This window comes from Telopea speciosissima, chromosome 2 (assembly GCF_018873765.1).
Source record: "Telopea speciosissima isolate NSW1024214 ecotype Mountain lineage chromosome 2, Tspe_v1, whole genome shotgun sequence".
Classification (NCBI taxonomy): domain Eukaryota; kingdom Viridiplantae; phylum Streptophyta; class Magnoliopsida; order Proteales; family Proteaceae; genus Telopea; species Telopea speciosissima.
This window is the reverse complement of record NC_057917.1, coordinates 59781309-59794066: the sequence shown is the minus strand read 5'-3', so window position 1 is coordinate 59794066 and position 12758 is coordinate 59781309.

The following is a 12758-nucleotide window of genomic DNA, read 5'->3' as shown; positions in this document are numbered from 1 at the left end:
TTAAGCATGCTCACAACCCGGTTAAGGCCCGTTTAGAGTTAAACATGCCACAACCCAGTTAAAACCCAGTTAAGCTCCTATTACAATAACCCGATTATAGCCCGACCTCGGCCCGGCCCGAAGACTTAAACGGGCGGTCACAGTGCAGGCTTTAAGCACCGTGAGGCCCAACTAGGCCCAGCCGAGCCCGACCCGTTGATACCCCTAGGTAGGGGAGTTGTGTGTCGCACAAAGTCAAGCTCTTTTGTGGCTGCCAGATGCAAGTATGGATCTAGTTTTTCTGTGGCTACTGCTGAAGCGGAGGCCACTCGGGATGGCATTCTTCTAGCTCTACAGTTTGATTTGTTCCCTGTAGTTATTTATTCAGATTGTTTATCTGTTGTTAATGGTTTGTCCAATGTATTTTCTTCATTAGATTGGATTGTTAGATTTGTTGTAGAGGAAATGGTTCGTTTAGTTTCTATTCATGATGTTGCTTTTAAATTTGTTCTGAAGTCCTCTAATAGAGAGGCTCATCTAATAGCTTCAGGGCTATGCGTTTGGGAATTTCCCAAGTTTGGTGGCTCTCTTGATCTCTTGTACTTCTTTCTCTTTTTTTGAGTGGAGTGTTTGCTTCCTCTTTCTCTTTGAATAAAAGTTTTGCGTCTTTCTTGTTGATAAAAAAAAAAAAAAGGAGTCCAAGACGATTCTAATCCGATTTTTAAAAACATTGGGGCTACCTTTGGCTGCAAATGATATTAAAGGGAAGGGAAGTGACATTTTTGGATCCTTAAAAGGAAACTTTGCTATTCATTACTCAACATGATTGTATAAACTACTCATACTTCTTCATATTTAATAATGATAGCTTTTAGATGAAGCTTTTTATTTTTCAAACTCAAAGGATTTGGATACAAAGTAAAATAAAATTTAATAACCAACTATAGAATGATTTGGCTTTAGTGATATATGCATGTCAAGTAAAGATTATTAAATTATTTTTTTAAGTTTGAAAATTTTACTTTCATTCCCTTTTGTTTTCCCTTGCAACGAAATTGAGCTTGGATGAAATACATTTCTATGTATGAATGAACTATGGAATGATCTACAAGATTTTTCTTGAAAAATCAAAAATTGGGAATTTAATCATTTTTTTTCAACAAGTATTTATGAACGGTATATTTTTGCTTTTTTATGATGTTTCTTAAGATATGGCTGACACTGCAACAATTGGACAACTTGATGAAATAGTTGTTTTCTAGGCCAAGTTTTCCTTCAGCTATGGTCAAGGGACTCTCCCTTAACCGAAGTCTTCTAATGGCATTGAGAGGGTATCATACAAGTAGGTTTGACTTTATTTTACACATAATTTTTTTTGTAAAAGTTACTTGTTTTGTCATATTTTTTCTTATCTTGTAGATCTAGGAAATTGTCCCTTGAAAAAAGGGATCGGTAGAGGATTTTTTTGCAACCCATGCATGCTCAGCATGTTGGGAAGCTTAGAATATGAGGAACGTAGGGGTATTTAATCCTTCACGAGTTTATGTAAACTTTGTTCATCTTGATCCGCCTTATCTGTGAAATAACTCCGATGAGAAGAAAAAAAAAGGGGTGAAGAGACCCTCCTAGCCCAACCCTAGACACTCTAAGATCCTTTTTCAAATCTATTTATACCAAGCATTCTTCTTATGGCTAGATCATATTTTCGATAGGAGCAGTTGACAATTGAATCCCATTTTTCCCATTATTTTCGTATCCGTAATAGTGCGAAAAGAAGGCCCGGCTTCAAGTTGTTCAGGAATAGTGGCGTTGAGTTTCTCAACCCTTTGCCTTAGGATTTGTCAGTTCTATTTCTCGATGGGGGCAGGGAAGGGGTATAACTCAGCGGTAGAGTGTTACCTTGACGTGGTGGAAGTCATCAGTTCGAGCCTGATTATCCCTAAACCCAATGTAAGTTTTTCTATTTTGACTTGCTCCCCCACCGTGATCAAATGATTAGGAAGAGTATAGAGTTTACTTTTTTTTAGCACTTCACTTTTTCGCCAATTCAATAAAAAAAAAAAATTTATGAACGAAAGAATAAAGAAAAGAGAATTTTCTACCAATCCTCGTTTGTAGGGTAAATAATTTATTCCATTTAAGCTAAACAAGTAGGATAAGGGTAAGGTGTTTATATCATTCATCTAAGCAATGACAATAAAATGGTACAACCAAGTTTCTCTTCACCCAAGGTGAAGAGAGAATTCCTTCATTAAGGGCCTCAAATGGTATGGAAAGGCCATTGCGGAATAATGAGGGTATTATCGACTTCGTACAATAGGGAGAGATAATGACTTAAATTATGGGTGATTCCTTCACTGTGGGTGGCGGAAATTTAACGCCTAAAGGGTAAGCTATTATTTGACCTTATCTGCATAGTATCTCTCTACACATCACCAAGACCCCATATAGAATCATTCTTCAAATCAAAGCTAGTGGGTTAGCTAGCTCACACATGAGTTATGTGATGTAAATCAGGCATTGAATCGCTGTGTAATCTACCCACCAGTCAAGTCACATGAATAATTTTACCAAAAAATCTAAAATGAAAATTCACATGAATAATTGTTGTGGAGAAATGTTTGGTGTGGGGGGAGTGTACCGTCCATGTCATAGAGTAGTGAAATGTTCAACTGTTTATCCTCTCAAGTAGGTACAGTGCAGCACTGCTTAGTACATCTTTAAAATGCAGAATTTTTATCTTCTCAATTACAATGCCCGTACTTGACGTCAAGTACATCTAATAGAGGAAGGTGGACTCCAGGTGGATTTCACCTCGTATAGTGTGTTTGGACAGGAGGTAGGATAGTCATTTCTGCTTCCTCTATTAGATGTAATTGACGTCAAGTACGGACAATGTAATTGAGAGGATAAAAATCCAAATATGCATCGTACGGGAGACCCATCCCATGAAAAATGAAAATGGCCCACCAGATGTCCAATTGTTATATATTGGGTTGCCTACTTCAGTTCAATCTCAGATCATTTCTGCACTCTGCGTTCAGTCCGGTCCCATTCCTCCAAGTCTTCGCCCAGCCCTTGCACCTTGTGATCAATTCCAGCCGACAACCCCTGTTAATCGACCCCCACCATATTCATTGTTCACCCCTTGGATCTATAACCACAGCCACGCGTAACCACCCATTTTCCCTTACGCATCTCTGTTGAAACTAAAAACCGCTGCCACCATTTCTGTCTCTACTTCTCTGATTTGTTCCACTCCCAAGCCACCTTTGCCTCCGAGTTTTTTTTCTGTTCGGATCTGCGGGCCTCTACCTCTGCTGTCCTCTGAGTTTTGTTGTTCTGCTATGCAAGCCATCGCCAGCAACCTTGTTCCTTCTCACGCAACCACTCGACCCACGCGCAAGGCTTTCCCAAATTAGCAACAAACCCGTAAGACCCAGTCCCCAGCCCTCAGCTGCACACCCTTGCGCTCCCGCTACCGAAACCCATCTCCCCTGCAAAATCCACCCAAGCGATAGAGAGTGATTTGGTTGGCAATTCATCAACAAAATCGATGGATTTGATGTATCCCTTACCCCATTTTTTGGCTCATACGTTACCTAAGCACACTCTATTGCTTGGGTGGATTTTGCACGGAAAAATACGAGTTTTTATTCTCTCAATTACATTGTCCATACTTGACGTCAAATACATCTAATAAATGAGGCAGTGTGAAATAGCAAGGATAACAATTGAGAGGATAAAGGTGTTTATGGTTGGCAATTCATTAGCAAAATCGATGGGGCAGGTGTATATGTTTTACCATGTGAAATAGTGATTTGATAAGGTTGATAGTTAAATATCTAGAAATTGTCTAAATTTGTCACATATCAAATTTGAACCTTAAATTCAATTATTTACCCTCCTATCTAATACCATTCTCCTTATTTGTCCCATGTACCCTCTTGGTAGTCTTAGATTTTTCATGCTTTGTTCGTCTTGTTGCTAACTATGACCAGGTTGAAACTTGACATGTAAGAAATTAAGAAACATTGAAGTCTACATGTCCATAAAATTCGTGTACGGTATGCATATTGAGTTTCTTCTTTTTTTTAGGGGGAAGGAGAGTGATGATGTCTGTTTAAATTCATTTTATTCATTTCCTCTGTTTTTTTTTTTAAGGTAACAAGTATCCCAAACCCCCTCCCCTCCCACTCCCCACTTTTCACTATTCTTTGATTTATTTTCTTTGAGCATTCCTTGTGTAAAAGTTGTACAGTGTAGAACACCCAAAAAAAAAATATTCAGGGAATTAAAAGTTCTATCTTTTGGCTTTTCTCCACTTGCAAGTGTGTCCATGTTGTTATTCAAGGTTGTGTTTTGTATGCATTCACGGAATAGATTCTAGGTCTAGAATGCATCCTAAAGTGAGAAAATAGAGAAGAATATATTAGGCTTCAGAATGCGTTCTGGACCCAAAATTTATTATGAGAATGCATACCAAACACAGTTTAAATGTCTCCAAATCATTGCTCTATCATTCATTAAAGGGTTTGGACTCTTGATAATGGTTTTTCTTGGTTCTAATGTTTTCATGAAGCATGACAAAAACTGTTATATACTAGCAAATGACAACAAAGACTATAATGGGAAGTTTAACCAATAGCACAATAGGGCCAGATAGGGGACCCACGAGGGCCTAGCAAGGGACCCATGGGTCGTACTCATTACTATCTATTAAACTACTATTATTTTCAAGAAGGTGGGGTAAGAGTTAGGAGGGTCGAACCAGCGACATTCCCTGGACTTACGCTAGAGCCCAACTGCCTAATTGCCTGCAATTGAGCTAGAAGCTCATCCCCAACTTTTTGTAGTTTTACAGCTCAAAACTCAAGGCGGAGGCTGGACTCTCTCAGAAAATGAGATTTATAAGGAGATACTCTCTTACTATAACAATATCTTCCTGTCTGAAGGACTTGATCAAGAGGCGTTACACCAGACCCTCCTCTCTATTCAACCTCGGATCACAGTGGCTATGAATCGTATGCTTTGTGCAATCCCAACCAAGGATGAAGTACAAGTAGCTCTATTTGCGATGGCACCACTAAAGGCACCAGGACCTAATGGACTCCATCCTGCTTTCTTTCAGAAGTACTGGGATTTTAAACAGGAAGATCTATTTACTTTTGTTAGCAATTTTTTCATTACTGCTCATTTACCTTCACAATGTAATGAAACTCTACTATGTCTTGTTCCCAAAATTCCTAATCCTGAGTATGCAGAGCAATACAGACTGATCAACTTATGTCCTGTGGTGGTGAAGGTTATTACCAAGGTGATGGCCAATCGATTAAAGGTGGTTTTGCAGGATTTAATCTCACCAGTGCAGTCGGCTTTCATACCCCACCGTTTGATCTCCGACAATGTTTTTGTGGCTCACGAGATTTTCAATTACATCAATCACAAGAAGAGGGGTAATTAGAGATTCATGGCGATGAAGCTCGACATGAAGAAAGCTTATGACAGAGTAGAGTGGAATTTCCTTGAACAGATGCTTCTCCGATTTGGCTTCTCTTCCCATTGGGTAAAGATGGTGATGTGTAGCCTGACATCAGTATCTTACAAACTGATTATCAATGGTGGTATTAGAGGCACGGTTTACCCTACAAGCGGCGTACGCCAAGGCGACCCTTTGTCTCCAGCCCTCTTTATTTTATGTTCTCAAGCTCTAAGCAGTATCATTGCTACTGCTGAGTCAACTGGCCTTCTCAAGGGTATTCGGGTACGTAACCGCACATCTCTAGTCTCACACCTTATTTTCGCTGATGATTGTTTGTTTTTTTATGAGATGTGTCTAACAGAGGTCTTCCAAGTCAAGGATTGTCTGGAGGTTTATTGTAGGGCGAGTGGCCAGTCAATAAATTTTAAAAAATCATCTATATCATTTAGCCCAAACACCCCTCTTCGTTTCCAGCGATGGTTCTCCCGCATTTTGAAGATTCCTTACGGAAAGAGCCCAGCCAAATACCTGGGTCTCCCTACAGAGTTTAGAGTTTCAAAAGCTTCACTGTTCAAGGACATCTCCAATAAAGCAAGGAAGCGCTTTAGTAGTTGGAAGCAACAACTGTTATCTTTTGCGGGAAAGGAGACGATGCTCAAGTCGGTGGCCTTTTCACTAGCAAACTATGCTTGCTCACATTTCAAATTACCAAGTTCTCACCATGACCGCCTATGAAAAACGGCGTCAGACTTCTTCTGGGGAGACGATTCAGATAAATAGAAGATACACTGGATCTCTTGGTTACGCTTGTGCCAGTCAAAGGAGAAAGGCAGTTTGGGGTTAGAGATCCTAAACTTCATAATAAGGCCTTATTAGCAAAGATTGCATGGTGTTTATGGAGTGAACCGGATTCCATGTGGACTCAATTCATCAAGGCTATCTACTATCCTCACAAGGATTTTTTTACAGGCCAACATGGGTTCTAACCCATCCTGGGCTTGGAGGAGCATTATGGAAGGGCGCAAAGTCCTAGAGGTAGGCCTTCTGTGGCACATTGGTAATGGAGAGAGGGTGAACATATGGTCTGACAGATGGGTCCCATCCCTACCCGACTTCAAGCTTTAACACCCCCTATTAACAATTGCCAACTAGTTAAGGTTGCTGATCTCATTGATGAAGAAAGCAGAAGCTGGAAAAGTGACCTACTTGACTTGCACTTCCATCCGACAGATAAGGATCAAGTTAGGCTTTTTTCCTTTAGCTGATCATCAACTATGGGGAGCATCGAGATCAGGTATTTTCTCTGTCAAAAGGGCCTATCACATTTTATGTAATCAATGGGTGGAGAAAGAACAAAATCAATCATCATCTACTGGTTTGCCTCGATGGAGAGAAGTTCCTACCACAGTATGGAAATCAATTTGGAATAGCGCTACACTACCAAAGATAAAGCACTTTCTATGGAGGGCATGTGGTGATGGCATTGCTTCTACCTCAGCATTGCACCACAAGAAGATCCCAGTTAACAAGCAATGCCCGAGATGTGGTGAAGGGGAGGAGACGACTGAGTATATTCTTCTCCATTGTTCTTTCGCTCGTGCTGTGTGGTTCGGATGCAACCTCCCTCAACGCATTCTTGCCAATTTGCATATCTCCCAATGGATTGCAGGTTGGTCGTTGTTTCTATCCATGGGCAAGGCACGGGGAAGAGAGGCCATATCCTTATGTTCTTTTGTATGTTGGCATTTATGGTGTGCTCAAAATGAGTTATTATTCACAGAGAAGAGAAGTTCACCTTTGGAAGTCATAGCGGCAGCATAACGCTTGCATGCTGAGTATTTTTCTGCAACTACAACTCCTACACATCCCCAGAAAGCTCCAGCTGTCTCTCCTACTTCTTCGGTTTGGACTCCTCCGAGGCCGGGCTCATTTAAACTCAACTGTGATGCCTCATTGGACTCCAAGACGAAACGTAGCGGTGTGGGATTTGCTATTCGCAACCACCTGGGTGCCTCTCTCTTCGCGGTGTCTAAACCACTTGAGTTCACAGATATCATTGTAGGGGAGGCCATGGCTATAAGAGAAGGACTGCTTGAAGCAATATCTGAAAGCACCTATTCCATTATAGTGGAAAGCGATAACCAGGAAGTTATCAACTGCTTACGTGAAGCCTCTAAGGAAGTGCCGCTAATTATTCGAGCATTAATCATTGATATTAAACACTTGGTCTCCTATCTTGATGATGTTTCTTTTCGTTTTATTTCAAGGGATGTCAACATTGTTGCAGATTCCCTTGCTAGGAGGGCCCTATCCCTAACAGATAGGATAGTTTGGCCCAACTCCGATCCCTGTGTTTCTATTGATTATATTTCTGAGACCAGGAGTGTAATCCGTTCCTTTCAATAGATTTTGTTTCTACCAAAAAAAAATAAAAAATGTGTTGCAAAAACTATTTTACGTACATCAGTCATGCGAGAATTCGAGAATTAATTAACTGATACTACATGGGGGATATGAAGGTGAAATTTTTTGCTGCACTTCAACATCATTTTCTTTGTTCTTTAATTTTTTTTTGGTAAAATGATAAATATATTAACTAAAGAAGAGAAATGTCCGAAAAATAAAATTTTACCTAGAGCGTCTGGCATTAATAGCCAGATCATGTGCAGTCTAGATAAAACTTCTAGATTGTTTACAAATACATAAATTAGGAAATGAAACCAAAATATTCTTAATGTCCCATAAATCAATAAAAATTTCCCACGGCCATTGCATAGTACGTTGAGTGAGCCACTGGATCAAATCTAGGCAATCAGTCCAGCCAGATGGTGAGAGGAACGCCGTGTCATGATCTTATCTACCGCAGTCCGAGCAGCAGTCCATTTGCTTCTGCTTATTATGATGATCCTATGTAACCAAAATCAGAACAGGCACAGAAAAATTTATTGTTTTGAACGATAATGACCGCTCATCCTACTTCCCCTAAATCTGTCAAAAAACTTCCATCACAGATAATAATCAAAGAATCTGATTTGTAAGAGTAGTTCCCTGATGGTGGTGGTGGGGGGGGGGGTCTGGATCATTATGTTGTGTATGAGGTATAATCTGTAAATCCTCAATCCATCTATTCACATTTCGGATTATTCAGAGAGGGTTTGGCGATGAGTTTGAAACCCACAACAATTTCGTTCAGGCCAAAGAAAATAACAAGCGACGGAGAAGATGGATAATGTAGTTTTTATATCAAAAGATGGCCAAGCGGGGTTGGTATGAAAGGATAGGAAGAGTTTAAGAATGGAGGTAGCATGTTGGAATTCAGTTCACAGTCCTATGGGATTAACTATAGAGTTTCACATACAAACCAAGACCTAGATATCCAACCGTTGAAGTTACCATATTAATTTTTCATATGGCACAGATCAATGCACCCAGGCAAAGATTTCTCCTAAGCCCACTATTCCAGAAAGTGCAATTGAAATTCCTATTTTCATTTTTTTTTTTTTTTTGGAATAAAAAAGGAGTATACGGGTTGTTTTTAATTTTTTTTTTTAATTTCTTGAAGCTCCTTCTTTCCCTTGGATGAATGGTATTAGCTAAGAAAGACCATGAATTAGAACAGAAAAACTGCCAAACACAGTCAAGTGCGAAATGACTGGCACATTCCTGTGTTTCCTTAGAGGGAGGGCGGTCATTTCGTGCCCGACTGTGTATAAGTGCAGCTACACGCTCCAACACACAACCGGATGGTGTTCTTTCTCCCATATACATATATTTTTTTTGGTAATCCCATGTATATATTAGTAGCTCATTACATCTGAATAAGAAACCTGTTGCGCACAATTACCAAAATGACTATTGGAAATCAATTTTCAACCCATACATTCTCTTTGTTTTAAGGCTCACTCGTTATTATATAACTTTAGATAAACTATACTTCTAATCAAAGATTCAATAAAAAGTTCTCATAAAAAAAAAAAGACTCAGTAAGAAGTTTCTTTTATAATTTCTTTTCATTTTCTTTTATGAGAAAAGGATCTCCACAATATTTTCTTAACTTACATCTTCTCATAAGGCTTTTTTATATATTTTCTCTCCTCTTCCTTGGCCATTATAAGCCCATACTGATGATACCATCTTCTGTGCTACCATTGAGGTGGTATGGGAGATTTCTCCGACACTGACAGTGTGGGGAACCCTCCCTTTTCTTTTATTTTTAATTTTATCATATGATGAAACTTTATTTTACTTTACTTCTAATCGAGCAGGATCTAAGGCGAGATGGAACAATGTTTGTCTGATGTCCTTGATTAATTATTCTACAAGTGAGTCCTATTTTATTTATGGGAGATCGTTCCCTTCAGAAGGAGGAATCGTTATTCCCTCCAATTCGTTGCCCCTTCAATTCCTCCAATTCCTCACATAGTGGAGGAAATGATCAGCTTACCCCTTACCTGAAGACACTGCTCAATGTACGATTCACTCCCCCCTATTAGAAGAACTGGAGAAATTGGAGGTACCCGAATGAAAGGTAATAATTATTCCAAAAGGAGGGTTCTTCTTATTGAATCTTCAAATAGGGGGAAGGAATTTTGAAGGAGAGTGAATGAGTGGGTCCCACTTGTGTATGCAGATTTCTTCACAAACACAGACCTCTTTATTTGTTCTTTTATTTTCAAGTTTGTTCCAATACCAATATTGCTTATCAAATAATTAAAAATGGTTTTAACATTGGATTCTCTCTCCAGCCCAACTCAGCTCCACATACCAATGTTTCTCGAGGGTTCAACCCAAAGAGAAAGAGAGAATTGGTTCTAACTTTTGAGTTTAAATACTCTTGAGGATTAAACCCAGAAGGGCCATTGACAATGTTCCTGAGTATTGACAATTCAAAGAAGATTGGGAATCACAAGTTTAGTCTCTTAGTTGGACACTAATTGATTAAAGCCCTGAAGATAGTGGACCCTTCTTGGATTTTGGATGATAACTTTCTGCAAAAATAAATCATATGGTCCAATTGTAGTGGAATTTCAGGTGATGACAATCATCAAAGCTGATGAAATAGAAACTATTAGTTTGGAATCTTTATTGCCATTTTGCCAACAAAATAAGTTAGAATTGAATAACCATAGACGACAGTTCATCCACTATCTTAATTCTTAATCCTTAAGATTTACAAATCCCTCTTAGGTTTTAATATGTCCCAAAGAATCCCAATAGAAAACAACAAAGAACAGTGTAATCTTAGCTGTAGAGTAGAGCTTCCTCACATTGTAAAACTCCAAAAATTCCCTTTGGCAGGGTAGCTAAGGTAGTCAGGTAGGAATTCTTTCTTTTCTAATTTTCAAATTGGGAGGATTGAGAAAGAGCCAAAGAGACCCCGACAAGACTTCCTACAAGGTCAGTGATTGGGTCAAAGGGTCCCCTACCCTTTATTCCGCAATTGCCGTTTGGTTGTCTCTTTTTAACTCTTTAAAGTGTCTAAGGGCCCCTCCCCTTAGGAGAGCCCATCAAGTAATGTGAAAAATGAATCATGAGAAAAAGGGCATCATAACTTCATAAGTAATGGTTCTTCAAATCTTCCCTTCTTTCCAACCATCTCATTCTCTTGTTTTGGCTTTTGACCTTTATTTTTTCTTAATAAAATGCATCTCACTAAAGGCCTTGTTTGGAAGGTAACAAAGAAGAGAAAAAAAAAATATTTATATTAAAACTAAAGTAATAATACAATAATAATTAGTTTTTATTTTATATGTATAGAAATGTGTCTTCGTCTTTCATCACTCTAAATTTTTCCTTTTCATGTCGTCCAATTCCTTTATATATTGCTGGCTTGATTAAGAACCCTACCTGGTTGCGTGTAACACTTAGCTTCTGTGTTTAGCCATAAGATCATGCAAAATGACTATCATGCCTTTGAGGATTTTTGTTTTTCTATGTGAATGTGACGTGATGGTCATTTTGTACGATTCTATATCTAAACATAGGAGTTGCACACCACACACGATCAGGTAGCATTCTTTTACCCCAAAATTTTATGTATTGATCTAACCAAAGTCCCTTTGTTACTTTTCCTATTAGCATCAAGCATTAAGACCATCAAATTTTGGCTTTAATGTGCAAGAAAATGCTTTTCGATCTAGCATTTTCGTTGTTGGAGTCTAATGATTTCATTTGATATTCTTTAACAAAAAAACATTCATTTGATATTTATTCACCTTCAACTGCATTTCTTTTTGTTCGGGATCCATCTGGGTTAAATTCAAGGGAAAAGGTTATTGAACCACTGGGGCAGTGTATGATAATACCTTTCGTGTTTCTCTCTAGTTTCTTCATTTTACCACATCTCATTGATGCACTCCCCTATAATGCTTGTTGAGAGAATCCTCTACCTAAAAAAATAAAGAATATGAACACAAATGGTTTGGTCAAAAATTTTTACCAAACACAGCATGTGAATGTGATCTTTGAATTATAAAGACAATTATGAAACTGGTCTGAATGTGAGAAATTACAATAAAAGATTAAAGTTAACAAAACCAAAAAACACACTAATTTTTGTCAACCCATGTGGATTGGGCATCCATTGACACCAGCCGGCAACTAATTCAAATGATTTAGCAATGCTAATGTTTGTTCAGGCACTTCTAAGCAAAACCCATTGTTCTCTCCCTAGTGGGATTCGGATTGAGTCCGTTAATTCCAATGCTAATTCAGCCGGAATCGAATGGGAATCGGGTCAATTCAACCGATCTGATTCCGATTCTTGAAGTGGTACTGCCCACTCTTCATGAACCACACTCAATTCAAGTTCAAAGTTCAAACCTACAGTGTATTTAGATAATTATAGCCACAACTAACGATGTAAACGAATCAAATTCAAATCAAATATAACACTATCATTATATGTATCGGCATCTAATTAGTTTTTAATCAAATTCAAATAGTTTTTGGAAACTGAATTTTATAATACAAATCCCCATAATCAGATACAAATACTAATCAATTATAAATTTTTGACTATTCATTTATATCCCTAGTGGAGATTGGAGACTGGAGTTAAGAGTTTAGAGCTAGAGAAGACACAAATTTGAGATGGCGAAAAGGTGAATGGCTGAATCTACTAACCCTCTAGTGGTTAAAACTGAAATTACATAAATACCCTCATTAATTTTTTTGTTTAATCATTTGTAATATATATATAGAGTGAATTAGATAATAATATTTTATATTATAAAATATTATATAATCATATTTTTATAATCGAATTTAAATGTACCAAATTTTGCATTAACATCCG